The sequence below is a fragment of the Tetrao urogallus genome, assembly GCF_951394365.1.
Source record: "Tetrao urogallus genome assembly, chromosome: 21".
NCBI classification, from domain to species: Eukaryota; Metazoa; Chordata; class Aves; order Galliformes; family Phasianidae; genus Tetrao; species Tetrao urogallus.
In genome coordinates this window covers 5152214-5165546 of record NC_136834.1, presented here as the reverse complement: position 1 = coordinate 5165546, position 13333 = coordinate 5152214, and the positions used below count along the sequence as shown (strand labels likewise).

Sequence of the window (13333 nt, the reverse complement as noted above, 5' to 3'; positions counted from 1 at the left end):
GAAGGGTAGCTCAGTATCTCTGCAAGCCTTCCCAGACTGTGGTGTGAGGGCGGGAGCCACCTCTCACATACTGCTATAGCAACAAAATGTTTTTCAAGCATGATTGGTTGAAATTGGTAAGTGAATTAAGACCCCACAGCACTGTAGTTAGTTCTATATATCAGCATTTTCCCCTTCCTTCAGTGAAGGACGGGAGGACCTCTGGCCACAGCAGAAGCCAAGCCACAGGGGTGACGTGGGAGGCTCGAGGGCTGCACTGCTGCCATCCTTGGTGCCTGCAGCCCAGGCTCTGGACGAGCACGAGAACAGTCCCAGCCTGGCTCACACACAGCACGGTGCCTGGAGAAGCAGCTCCCCCCTCCTCCCCCACCCAGGGCACGGAGCAGAGCTGAGCCCCGCTGCAAGGGTTAACAGAGCAGGCTGCTCCCATACCTCGCCCTCATCAAACATGGCAAGAGGCCTCCCATGCTGGAAACTCCTATGACCCAGTTAAAAAAGACAATGACCCAATTTCATTATGACAGGAATGAAGCTTTTCTAATTTTCTCCAGCAAGAGCTGTCTCAACTAAACAATTCAATTCCATTAGAAGTAGCCCTTTCACAGTGCAGAAATTTGCAAAATGCACTTTTATTGCCACAGCCTTACCCTTTTACAGCACATTCATGCCAGCATTTATTCAAATGCTTTACAAATTAAGAAAACACATTTAATATAGAGTAATTCCCCACACTCAAATTCCCCTCTTGTTTTCAGACATAAGGATTCCAACATCAAACCAAGATAAGATCTCCCCAGGTATTGTTATGAGCGATGAATGCAGACTGCTTCGGGTGGCTCGGAACTCCCTTTGTCACTCCAGCAAAAAGGTCACAGAGAAGTGCCATGAGGTGGCTATGGGCATATTGGAATGCACCCACTTCACAAAAAGATGCATTCGATGAAAGCTGTGTGACAAGACCTTTGCATAGGAGAATCAGGTGCTAAGTGACACGCATATCTCACTGTAAGTACAAATATGACAACGTGAAAAGTCAGCCACAAATGCAGAGAGGAAGTGCTAATCAGTGTGCTTGTGTTTAAAACAAGGAAACACGGCATTTGCCTAGTGTGAAATTTATAGATTATCTCAGAAAGTTTCGATTTAGACAAATCCTCAACCTGGAGCCCTCCTGATGATGCATTTTCAAATGAATTACTTGCATAAAGACTTTGCAAATCCCTCCTTGCAATACAAAGCAGAGCATGAGTAAGGAAAAAGAGAGTGAGGGTCAAGGCAGGCAAAGGAGCAGGCTAACCCCACCTCTCAATCCCCACCGGCTGTGCCACAGCTGCTGTTCAGCACAGGTCACCCCACTGCAGCCATCAGACCCGACTGCATTACAGCTGCACTGGGGGTAAAGGAGCACACATGGAGCCACAAACAAACAGCAAAACTCCCCTGAACCTCAAAATGAAGTTACTGGATTCTGGGAAGCAACTTTTGCCTCTCATGCTTAATCCATCCTACACTGGTTTGTTTCTTCATGTCACAAGCTTGCTTTTGATTTAATTATACTCAAAGCGTGTGCAGGAAATACGGTGAGATTTCAGAAATGACTGTTAACACCTTGCCCAAAACTAAAGGATGGCAGAATAGGAGAAAGAGGCATAGGCATCGATTTAAAGCATAGCTTTTGACAGGTTTCTGTCTGACCTGGACCTGCCTTGCCAACTCAACGGACTAAAATCTAAGCTTGCTGGCTCCAGGCAGGGACAGAAGATGCTACTTGATAGCTGTCATTAGGCAACTGGGACAGAAGATGCTGCTTGATAGCTGTCATCATACAATTGACTCAAGTCACCTGAGAAGACCTAGGACCTAGAAGGCTGGAACGTTTACTGTAAAGCACTTTGTACTCACATGTCTATTTTTCAACAACTGTAAACTCAGACATGAAGTTCTCTAACAGTCAGATGGAGGCCTTTTCATTTATTTAATTTTAAACAGACGAGATGACTTAAAGAGTGAAACACTGGAAGAGATTAGGAGCAACACCCACAAAACGTTAAGAAATAACCCACTCAATCTTTACATGGCATCTCAGAACATCAGTAGGTTGGACATCCCTGCCTGGGCAGCAGCAGTACCACATACTGGGGCATCAGGACAAGCTGAGGTCACAGCCATACTGAGTCACCCTGAGCTCACTTTCAGCCTCAGAACCCTACAGTTTGCATGCAGAGCACGTAAGGCAGGCTTACGGTCATATATATATGTTTCAGTTTCTGCCAAGGAAAATGATCCCTCTTCAGCAGTGCTGCCCTTTCCCCATTTCACGTAAAAGATGAAGTGAGATGAAGTGAGACAAGGCTCACACTCTCCTGGCCTTTCCTTGCCTAAGTGGATGCCTCCCAGCTATGCCCACTCATCCACAGCAGCACAGCTGCACCACAGGACTGATTAAAAGAGGAAGTTTTCCTTGACACCACCAGTGACACCCTGGAGACCGCACTTGTGCAACCTCCACAGTGTGGTCGGTTCCCTTGCCACAAGCTCAGGATTCAAAAATAAAACAACAGCACAATATTTTGTCATTATTTCCTCCTTTCTCCATCGCAAGAAGAGCTGTATTTTAGGATCTCACAAAGAGCCTACAGAAAAATAATCCTTCTGGTTTGATGGGAGCCTTTCCAGACCCCATGCCCCAAATGCCGGCAACAAGACAAAGTCAGAAAAAAAACAGAGAGCTACTTAGAGAAGGAGAAATGGGGTTCACTTTCTCTTCTGAGAACATCAACAGCTTCTGAGGATAATGCTCCTAATCTCTTCCATCTCTTCCATTACATAAATTCACAGCAACCGCAAGCTTGCAATGAGTTGAGTGTGAGGCCTAAGGTGAGGTAATGTCCCAGTGCCTTTCATACATATTCATAAAAAAAACAACACTCAGCAATAACAACATAATCCTGTATGCATGTAAAACAATCCACAGAAATCCTCTCAACAGCCCTGCTGGGCAGGGAGGTAAACACTTGCTGCTGTTTCACAGAAAAGTGAAGTAACTCGCCCAAGGTCACCCCTCTAAATGGTGTCAAGAGCTGGGACTATAAAACAGTTCTCTTGACTCAGTCTCCTGCCCTGCCCACTAAAGCAGTATTAGCTCCTTGCACCTTGGTAATAACAAGGGGAGGACAGTTCCTTCCCCACCACCCATGAACAAATTATACCTAGCAAACACCAAGTAATTTGAGAGGAGGAATGAATGAACTCCTGTGTAGTTAATTCCAGGAGTGGATCCAGTCCAGGCCTGCCCAAGAACAGAAAGAAATTCTTTCACATGCACGGGAGAGAAGAAAGGAAGAAAGAGGGAGGAAGACAACAGTTACGTGCTAAAATCAGAGTAAAGCTCAATAATCTCTGAATAGGAGATAAAACAGATTGACCACCCTGGAAACTGAGTTGCCTAAATAAGGATGTAATCTTTCAAGTACACAAATTGATTGCTAACCTGGCTTACCCTGCAGAACCTCTAAGGTGTGCTTGTGGCTTTAAATATTTTCTTGGTGCTGCTTTGAAGGCAAGAACAGACATGATCTCCAAAGCATCCGCTGATATGTGGCTGAAGGGAGGGTGGAGGAGGAGGAGGAGGAGAACACTGTAGCTAGCTGAGAACTGTCAGATCGTATTTGCCATCAAGGAATGCCATTTCCCAATGCCTGAGTTTAACTCTGGAATGAGATGCACGCTGCTGCTGACCCCTCTGCTGACATTCTATAGATTCCCTTATCTCATCAGCCCCTGAGCATCCCATCCTCACTCCTCCGCGTTCATGTTCCCAAACTGTCAATCTCCCTGCAATGACTCACAAGGTTCTGAACCCACCATTCGCCTCTACGAGTCTTACTATTTTTTCATACGTGTCCTTCTGGTTTAGATTGAGAGGTGTCTCATTCTTCTTAAAAGCTAAAAACAAAATTAAAAAGAATCACTGAGAGCAATATGCCCTCAGCACAACAGCCTCCCTAAGAGCACTGCACACTTCAAAGAAAAACACAAGAATCTAATTCTGTTCTTCAGTTATAGTGCTATAAATTAGGAATAATTCTACTGAAGTTAAACAAGCCACAATCATTATAAAAACCACTGTGAGCAAAAGCAAAGCTGGGCCTGAGTCTGTGGGCAGATTTCAGAAGCGACAACGCATTACAAAATACACAGCAAGGGTATATTAAAGTTTAGCTCAGCTTTGCAGATTCTCTACGTATTCCCCTTACAACCCAGCTATAAACACTTTCTTTAGCTATGCTATAATCCTCACCATTATATAGGACAACTGTTTATGCATTGCTGCTGAGATATCCAGAAGCAGTGGTGCAACCACCAGCTGTGTCACTGACACAGTTCTGAAGAAGGTGGAGTGGTTTGAGATGGATGCCAACCAAGATTCCAACAAAGGCTTCACCTGCTGTACCCACATCCCTTGAGGACAGCCTCAGTTCTTTCCCTTCTGTCACCTCAACTCTGAATACCCCATATTAAACCAAAGGCTTGCTCAACACCGCACTTTTTCAGCTGCAACTATTCAGTAACCAGTAAAGGAACTGTGTTAGTGCCCTCCCATCAAATATTGCAGGAAGAATAAAATAAGACTGACCTCCTCATATTTATATAGCTGCTTTGGTGTTCCTTAAGCTACTAAGTGGCTTGAGCAAAAGGGTTGAAGAAAACCTGACGTTATTTTTTCATAGAGCATAGACCCAAACACAAACATGCACATATCCATACGTTATTCAATTTGCTGGTTTAATCAGCAAGTACCAGTGACTCAATTAGCCTCTTAGCAGTGCCTAAATGCCACTAATTCAGCCCGCTGGCTGCTGCACCATACATACCCCAGCTTGTCCCTTTAGATTTAGCAGTAACAGCACAACTATTCTTCTCATGACAGCACCAGGGGCCCAGACAGTCTCCCTCTCTCTCTTTTTCTCTGTTCTGCCAACCACACAGAAAGAAAAGACCCCAGGGCTGAGTGTGTGTGAGCGGCGAGTAGGAGGCAAAAGGAAGAGGGAGACACTATTGCTATTCATTTTAGAGCTTCATCCACCAAAAGCCTTAAAAAAAAAAAAAAAAAAAAAGAAAGAAAGAAAGAAAGAAGGAAAGAAGGGAAGAAGAAAGAAAAATACTTTCACAGTAGCTCATGGTTTAGAGCAACAGCCTAATAAGGTGTTAAAAGATACTGGCCTAATCTTTAGCAGCCACAGCCGCTACACAAAGGTTTCACAAATGACAGAAGCTGGGGCTGAAGCAGCACTGCTTGATTCCATCTCATCCTCACTCTCACCATCACAAGTCTGTTCCCTGGACTGTCAGTACTTCAGGATAAAGCACTAACATGTACACCATCATTTTATCTGAAACTTCCATACCTTCGGCAATCCCAAATAATGCAATGCCAGTGAACAAAGCCGCCAACCCACCTTGACTGGCTTATTCTGCACACTCAACAGCACATTTGTTCAGTTAATTTTTGTAACTCCCCTTTATATAACGACTAATTCGGGCAGATCGATTCCCTGGTGAGCTGCTGCACATTGTGCAGCCATAAAAGCACCAGTGACAGACAGAGAAGGTGACAGAACAGTAGGCTGGTGTTAGGGCAGAAGCCAAAAGGAGTTTTGGCAGCAAGTAGGTATATGTCAAATTAAAGTGACCAAGCAATCCAGCTTCAAAAGTATTGACTCAGTATGAACAAAATGTGCTGTCAAAACACGACGTGTCAGAACGGAGCCCATCAGATCTATTCTACTTGATGACTATACAGAGAATTACAGGTCAGAAGAAATGCAGGAGATCCCAGAGGAGAAAAAAAACACTGTACTAATTAACTCGCAATGTGGAAAACAGAGCATTCTTACCCAGAAAACAGAGCCAAAAGACATAGGAGCTCTTCCCTCTCTTCTTCTTAATCTTTCTCGACACTTAAATATCAAAGTTTATTAATTCATGTTCAAAGTGGAGTCACTCTTATGTTTCAGAGCCACAACGCTTGCATTATGGCTTTAAATCCCTCCCATCAGCTTCCCTGCTGACACTCACTTGGCATCTTAAGACCGTGCAGGAACCTGGGAATAATGCAACTGTATTTCTAACATAAAATGAAACAACTGGAAAAGAAAAAGAAACCACTTTCAAGCACTAGACAGTAAACAGACCTTGCACTCCTACTCCCCTTTCCACATTAATATTCAACAGCTTAAAATAAAGATGCACAAAAAACAGGGAATCCATAAAATTAATTAAACTTTCAGCATTTCATTTCAGCAGTCTCTGATTTCCCAGCTGCACTGAGGTCAGAGAAAAGACGAGCATCACACCGAGCTGTCAGAGCTCAGGTCGGGCAATCGCAGGTTGTTCCTGGAATTAGATGGGGCTAAGGAGAATCAGTGCCTTCATTAATGGAAACAAACCAACCTGTCCCCAACAAACAAAGGCATATGCTCAGCTAGCATAAATCAGCATTTCTTAGCAGAAGCCATCAAACCTCCACAGTACAGCTGCAGGTAAATAGTAGAGGGGGAAAAAAAGAAGTCAGTTTCCTCTTCTCATAGGAAACACTGCCACAGCCTTGGATTGGAGAGATGATTAATGGATAAAGCTCTGTACGTCCTTCACACCTATCACACCAAAACATATCACAGACACCAAGCTGAATGTTATCACCTCGATACACACAGACTATTCCTGAAGTGACACCGGCACAGCTCCTACTTCCACCTGCACAAAAGCCCAAGCCAGCTTTCCTGTACAAAACCAGGGGAAACTGTTGTCACCGAGGGGAACTCCATGGGAAGAGTGCTTAGAGACAATATCCTGCTCAGTGAATCCTAGGAGTGAAGCCCAGCTTCTGAAAACAGTCACAGAGTCGCAGGCAACGGCTCTGGGCTGCAGTATCCCCTCACCACGTCCCTCCTCCTTTCACTGCTGACCCCCTGCACGCTCATAAAGCCAGCTGCTCCCAGGGCACCCCAAGCACAGACTGCTGCCTCCCTTACAACTTGGGCTTTAGGAAAACAATAGGACAGGCAGATCTTTGTAGGATTTTTTTTTTAAAATCACCAGAGCCCAGCCACCCAGGGTGTAGGTAAACGTCACTGTGAGATGTGCCCCTTTCAGAAGCTGGGACAGAAGCTAAGAGCTGCAGCCTGAGCCTCGTCAAAGCGGCATTTCCCTAAATACTCCAGCAAGCAGCCAGAGAGCTGCTCTACCCAAAGGAGGAGATCACAACCAGATAGAACGAAAACCAAGAATGTTCAAAAACGTTATCTTGAGTAGGTGATGCTACTGCAGCTTATGGACATTTTGTCTTCCCTTGTCAGAAAAGCTGGCTTGCTAATTTATGGGCAGAGTGGGAAAAGCAGAGGGAAACAGACAGACACAGAATACTTAAAACAGGACTCAGAATGGAGACAAAGCTCCCCTTTCACCTCCTGCTGCTATTTACCATCTGGGATCCTGAAAAGGGGGTGATGGGTAGCTTTGTGATAGGTTTGGCAAGGGGCAGGACATTTAGGATTTTCTATGTGTAACGAGGTCATGTGTCAGCGCCTTCACAGCACATGGGAACACAGTCCAAAAGGAGGTTCAACAAAAGGGCTGCCCTGGCCAAACAGGAAAGATATTCTATTAAAAATAGAACAGCGGTAACACGGGTTCTTAATAAGATTAACAACAAATTTGAATGAAACGTCTCCAGAAACTATCTTGGAAAAGCACAGAAAGAAATAAGGAATTAATACATCCCATTATTTTTACAAGTACAAAGAAGTTTCTAAATCACAACATCTCTGCTTCTGCTTGGAAACCAAACAGGCCAGGAGATTCCATGTTTGCTGTTAACTTTTGCTTCCTTGGCCCACTAACAGTGAGATCAGGAAGTGGGACCAGGACAGGACTACAGAAAACGCAGAGTGGCTCCTTGTTTAAAAGCAGCAGCACTCTGCATTATAGTGCTGAGATCCCCATTGAGGATATGGCAAAGACTGAACTCCTACATGTCAGAAGCGTAACATTTTTCTGCATTTCTAACACTGCTTTGTTTCACAAAAGCATTTCATAAAAAGCAGATGCATGAAACACAGAGCACTTGGTTTAGAAATGCCTCTCCTGTTTTTATAAAAAGAATTATTAATGGGGTGAGTTTCTTAACACTCCGTACCACAGTGAGTCTCTAAACAGGGTCCTTCAATCAAATGCTGCAGCCTTTTGCCCAGCCTGGATGGCTGCTGACTGAAGTGATTTTAACTGCACTGCTGCTACAGCCAGTATCTGTGCATTTGTTGAATTATTTAAATCTATCCGAGATGCAGAGATGCAGGAAATCGTCACTAAAACTAATGCAGCAGTTTCTTATCCATCTCTCTCAAAAAGCCTTGGTTGGTAAAAACCCCACTTTCCAGTTTAAAAGCTTTAAAGTGAAGTTGCCACTACTCAATCATCAATCCTACAGCGAAACTAAAGACTGTAGTAGAAGATAAATGAGGAAAATTTCTATGTGTGTTGACAAAGTTAAGCCAAATAATAAAGAAATACTTTAAAACAATGAATGGGGAGTACCTGTAAACTTGTGGAGCATTGGACTGTAAGTGCAAACGTTGTTCTTGTTCCTTCCTAGCCTCTCATCTGTGCATGTACACACACACACACAACTGCAGCCAATGAGCAGCAAAAGGAATTGCAGCCAGCGTTCTGCTCTTATACACCAAAACAGATGGAACACTTTCAGTCCACCACAGAAAGGCTTTTCAGTGTACCAGAGTTCACAGTGGTTCAGTCCTACAGCAGGAGTCCAGTTCAATAAAAACTCTGCTGCCCCAGAAGCCACGCTATCTACCATCCTAAGGAATGGCTGCTGGAGCCTCCCAGCACCAGATGTACAAATGAGAAATTGCTCATTTAGCAAACCTTGGCACCCAGCACTCTCCATCCTGGATCTCCTGCATACTCCTGCTGTGGCTTTTCCAAACAACAGAAACAAGCTGCAGTTGACCATAATGGGCATTGGGTCCTTCAGTGCACCACGGGATCACTGCCTGCACACTACAGCTACTCCAAGAAACAAGCCTTGGGGCTGCTCCATAATGGCAGATCTGCATGTAATAACATTAGCTTCTTCACCTCCTTCACTTATCACCTGACCATTGCCTAGAGATGCTTTCGAAGACAGACAAGACAGATGTTTCTCTAAATTTTTCTCTGGACTTCCACGTGAAGTGCAACGTGTGAAATGAAATAGTTGTAACATCTAAAATCCTGCAGCTGGGAGCTCAGAGGAAGCTCTCTGTACCAAACCAGCATCTTCCAAACCAAATGCTGCTTTACAGCATGGTGCTTCATGGCTAAATATCCTACAGACCTCTCATGAGCTACCATTCCTATTTGTTCATGCACATTCATGGCAGCATCCTGATATATGGCAACCTAGGCAGAGGAGGTGGGGAGCAAGGAAGAGAGAAATACCTACAGGCTGTGCATGGAAGCTCTCCACAGCCAGCATGCCCGAATGACAACAGATGATAAACTTTACTTTGCAATTCAGATCCACCTCTGATGTATCTGCTATCACTGGGATAAATGTTATTTGAAAACAGGTAGCAGGTATCCAAACAGCAGATCTGTACCCAGTTATACTCAATTTGCAGAGCCCCACGAGCCTCAGCTGGGCCATCTGCTGTGCTGAGCCAGAGGAAAGTGCAGTCATGTACTCATATCTGTCTGAAGTGCATTAACATGTGATGCTAAGGGAGGAAGTCACAGAAATCAATCCATCTTCTTCTCAATTCTCCTCTTATTCCCGCCATCACCTCCGCGTTTTGAGAAGCCAAACAAGGCCACAAGACACCACCACCCCGACAGGTGACTCAGAAAGGCAGGGATGGCCTTGGCAGTATCACCTGAGTAAATGTGCCCCTTTCACATGCTCAGGCATCTCTAATAAAAAGATGGGGATACAAAAACCAGCCCTAGTTCTGCACTGTCACAAACCTGTTTCTTGTAACACTGAGTTCCTTCCATCACTGCAGCCACACTGACACAGCAACGTGCCAACGTTCTGCAGCCGTGCAGAAAAGCCACTTGTTTCAAGTTCTGTCTGGACAAAAGAAACCATTTGATATAACGCACTGCAACTACACGGGGCAGTTAGACAGACACCACAACACTGGTATCATCTAGCTACAAGAGCAGGAACAACAGACAGCCTTTCACTCCAAATTTTTAGCACAAAAACCCTAAAATTTTTTTTGAAGTATTGTTCTGAAACAATAAACATAGCTTTGCTTTCTCTGCACAGCTTGGAAAAGACCCTTACAACTGAAGGGACACACACACACACAGCAGTACAAAGGTCAGACATGCTGGGCAATACTCACTATTTGAAAATGTTACAAAAAAAAAAAAAAAAAAATCACAGTTTCGATAGTTCTGAGGAAAAAAAATTAGCAAATTTGCAACAAAACTGTTAAGTAATTAAAGCAAGACACTTCACACATGAACTTAAACTGCTAATTAAATCCCCCCTGCTTAATTGACTAGATTTGCATATCATTCAGAGAGGAATGGGAATGGCTCGGGCATTACACAAGCCCTTCCTTGTACAGAAGACAGCTAAGAAATAAACCAAGAGTAATAGGAAAAAGCAATGTCAACTTTGGAAAGGAACAGAAGTTTTCAACTAACAGCATCAAAACATGACAACTAATTCCGAGCAGTTGTTATTTTAACAGTAATATTCATTTCTCCAAGATCAACTAGAGTCAAGGAAAACATGCAAAGATCTGCCATCAGCATTGCTAACAAATGACCAAAAGTGCAGAGGACAAAACCAGTCCTCCAAAGTCTGCCCCAAGGATGCCCAATAAATAACACTGCCTTCCATACTTTTTGCATCACTGCAACTTTTTCATCCGATCCTCAATGAAGAAACATCAGTGCAGAAAAAAGAAACAGCTTCAGCCCTCGACTCACCATTTGTTGCACAGACTTTACTGCTCCCAACTGAAGCAACGTTATGGTAACATTGGAACAACTACGTTACTTTTTCCTTTTGCTAAATATTTATTTGGCTGAGTAGGAGAAATGTAACTGAAATCAAATTACACACAGCTGATACTGATGCGAAGGACCAAAGAATGGTGGCCATCCCTCAATTCCAACCTTAGGGAAGCATACATCACAACAGACATCTGTGAGCTCGTGACTGCTGTGGAGGTTGGCATCACCTCAGTTCATTGCGCGCTCCGTTCACAGGGACCTACCATAAGGAGACATTTATTTCTTTCCTTCAGCTGGTATTAAAAAAAAAAATTCCACCTTTATCTCATTTTTAAAAGGTTTCTCCCCAACAAAGCCAGCAACTCCTCTGGCGGCCCGGGACACGGATGGTTTTGTTAAATAGGTTTCCATGTGTTTTTTGTTGTTTTTTTCCCCCAGTTCATTGCGCTTTGCATATGAAACAGGACATCTCCCCGCCCTCCTCCCCCATCCCCTCCTAATCCAGAAGGGACCTCACTTCCTCCCTCTTGAACAAGCAGCTCATTCAGCAAAAGGGAAATCCCAAGATGCACTCGGGCTGAAAGCCTACAGAAGGAGCTTGGAGAGGGAAAAAAGAACACAAACAAACAGAACCCCTCCACCCCACCAAAAGTGAGACATGTGTCCCAAACAGCTCGAAGAGCAACTGAGCTGCTCGCTGTGAATTCACTCCTGCAAAGCACTCCTTCAGGACACGGCTCTGCCACGCCAGTTTCTTAAAAGCTTTCCATGGTAGCAATTCAGTTTTGGTCCTACCGTAACACAGCCCAAAGGAGAAAACCAGACTGTGAAATGCCAAACAAAAAGCTCTCCACCAAAACCAAAAGGACGGGAAGCCAGCTCAGCCAATCTGCATGGCTACTGAAGCAGACTTTGGAGGGGGAATTTGGAGCAACCCAGTTCTTACTTCGCAATTATCATTATTTTTTTAAAGAAAATTTAAAAAATATAGATATTTTATTTTTAAGAAGTTTGTCCACACATCTCTCTGTTTTCCTGGGACCCAATGCTCACTTTGTGGTATGTGAACCATCTGCACATCAAGTAACAAGTCTGAAGGGAGGCCAGTAAGGACAAGAGCTTAATTCATGAAAAACTCTCACACAAAAAAATACAGCAACATAAATGTAAGGGTTTTCACATCTGTCGTGATGAGATCCAGCTGCTCTGTAAGGAGAGCATGAATGAGCATGAGCATCCCTCTCAGAAACAAAGAAAGAAATGAAGTTTGATTCGCGTGAATCGACTGAAATCAAATCAAGTTGCAACAAGAGAAAGCTGCACTGATAAATTCATCCAGTTAATGAGGACAACTTGGATAAATTCCTACATTTTCACGTGGCAAATCTCCGTGCAATGTGACCCTCACAGTACGACCAAAGCACTCACCATCACACTCAGGGTCTTCTGAAGAAGCTCCTGCTTCCTTCATTTACTTGAATCACTTCCTGGCATGGTTTGCACATCAGCACAGCTATACTGATGTCATGTGTTACTCTCACTGCACACCATGCAAATAAGCTGATTAAAGACCCTCAAGGTCTAGACCAGAGTAACTTTAGATATTATCTTCTGTACAATGGCAGAAGTTGAACGTCACCCACATGCTTACAGTACATCTGCAGTAACAGCACTCGGGGATGTAACAGTGCTTGCATGCTGCTCAGTGTCGGGACCAGGGTTAAGATGCTCCTGCCATAACTCCTGTGCGTTCTGTCCCTTGCAGGCAGCACTAACACAGCTTCTCCTACAACTACACGTGAACTGAGGAAGCTTTACAAACTACACCAAAATGAATTCATTTGCAGTTTTGGTCTCGTTGATTTCTTATAATTAACATGTGGGTTATCGTCTTGTTCACAGAATTAGAAGTTATTGTCAGAAAAGAACCCTCAGCTGGGAACACAGATGGGACAATGACCAGGCTGGCCTACCAGTGATCTGCTCAACGTGTGAGAGCACAGCTCACACTGCAGCTCTTTCCCACTCCTCCAGTGCAGCATTCATGTGTTACAATACTAGGAAAAAGATATGTAACATTTTTCATCCTGAGCACTGAACTTCTATACTCCAAATAAAATACAGAGGAGCGTGACAATCTGTACAAATGCAAATGTCCCAAATGCCAAGACTAACATTTCTAAAACCTAATTCAACTCTTTCATTTCTTAGCTGCAGGCCGTTTACTGCCACTCCTTTTTTCCACCCAAACAAAAGACGAAAGGGATGACTCAAAGCAACTTGAATTTCAAGCTAAAGCCAC

The 13333-nt window shown here is 44.0% G+C and overlaps 1 protein-coding gene across 2 annotated transcripts in view; it reads right to left on the bottom strand.

The window, feature by feature from the left end:
* The window catches only part of SKI (SKI proto-oncogene), a gene marked incomplete at both ends in the record, with an annotated part of 91413 nt that overhangs the window by 67462 nt on the left and 10618 nt on the right, over positions 1-13333 (bottom strand). The gene's annotated exons all lie outside the window — the stretch shown is intronic.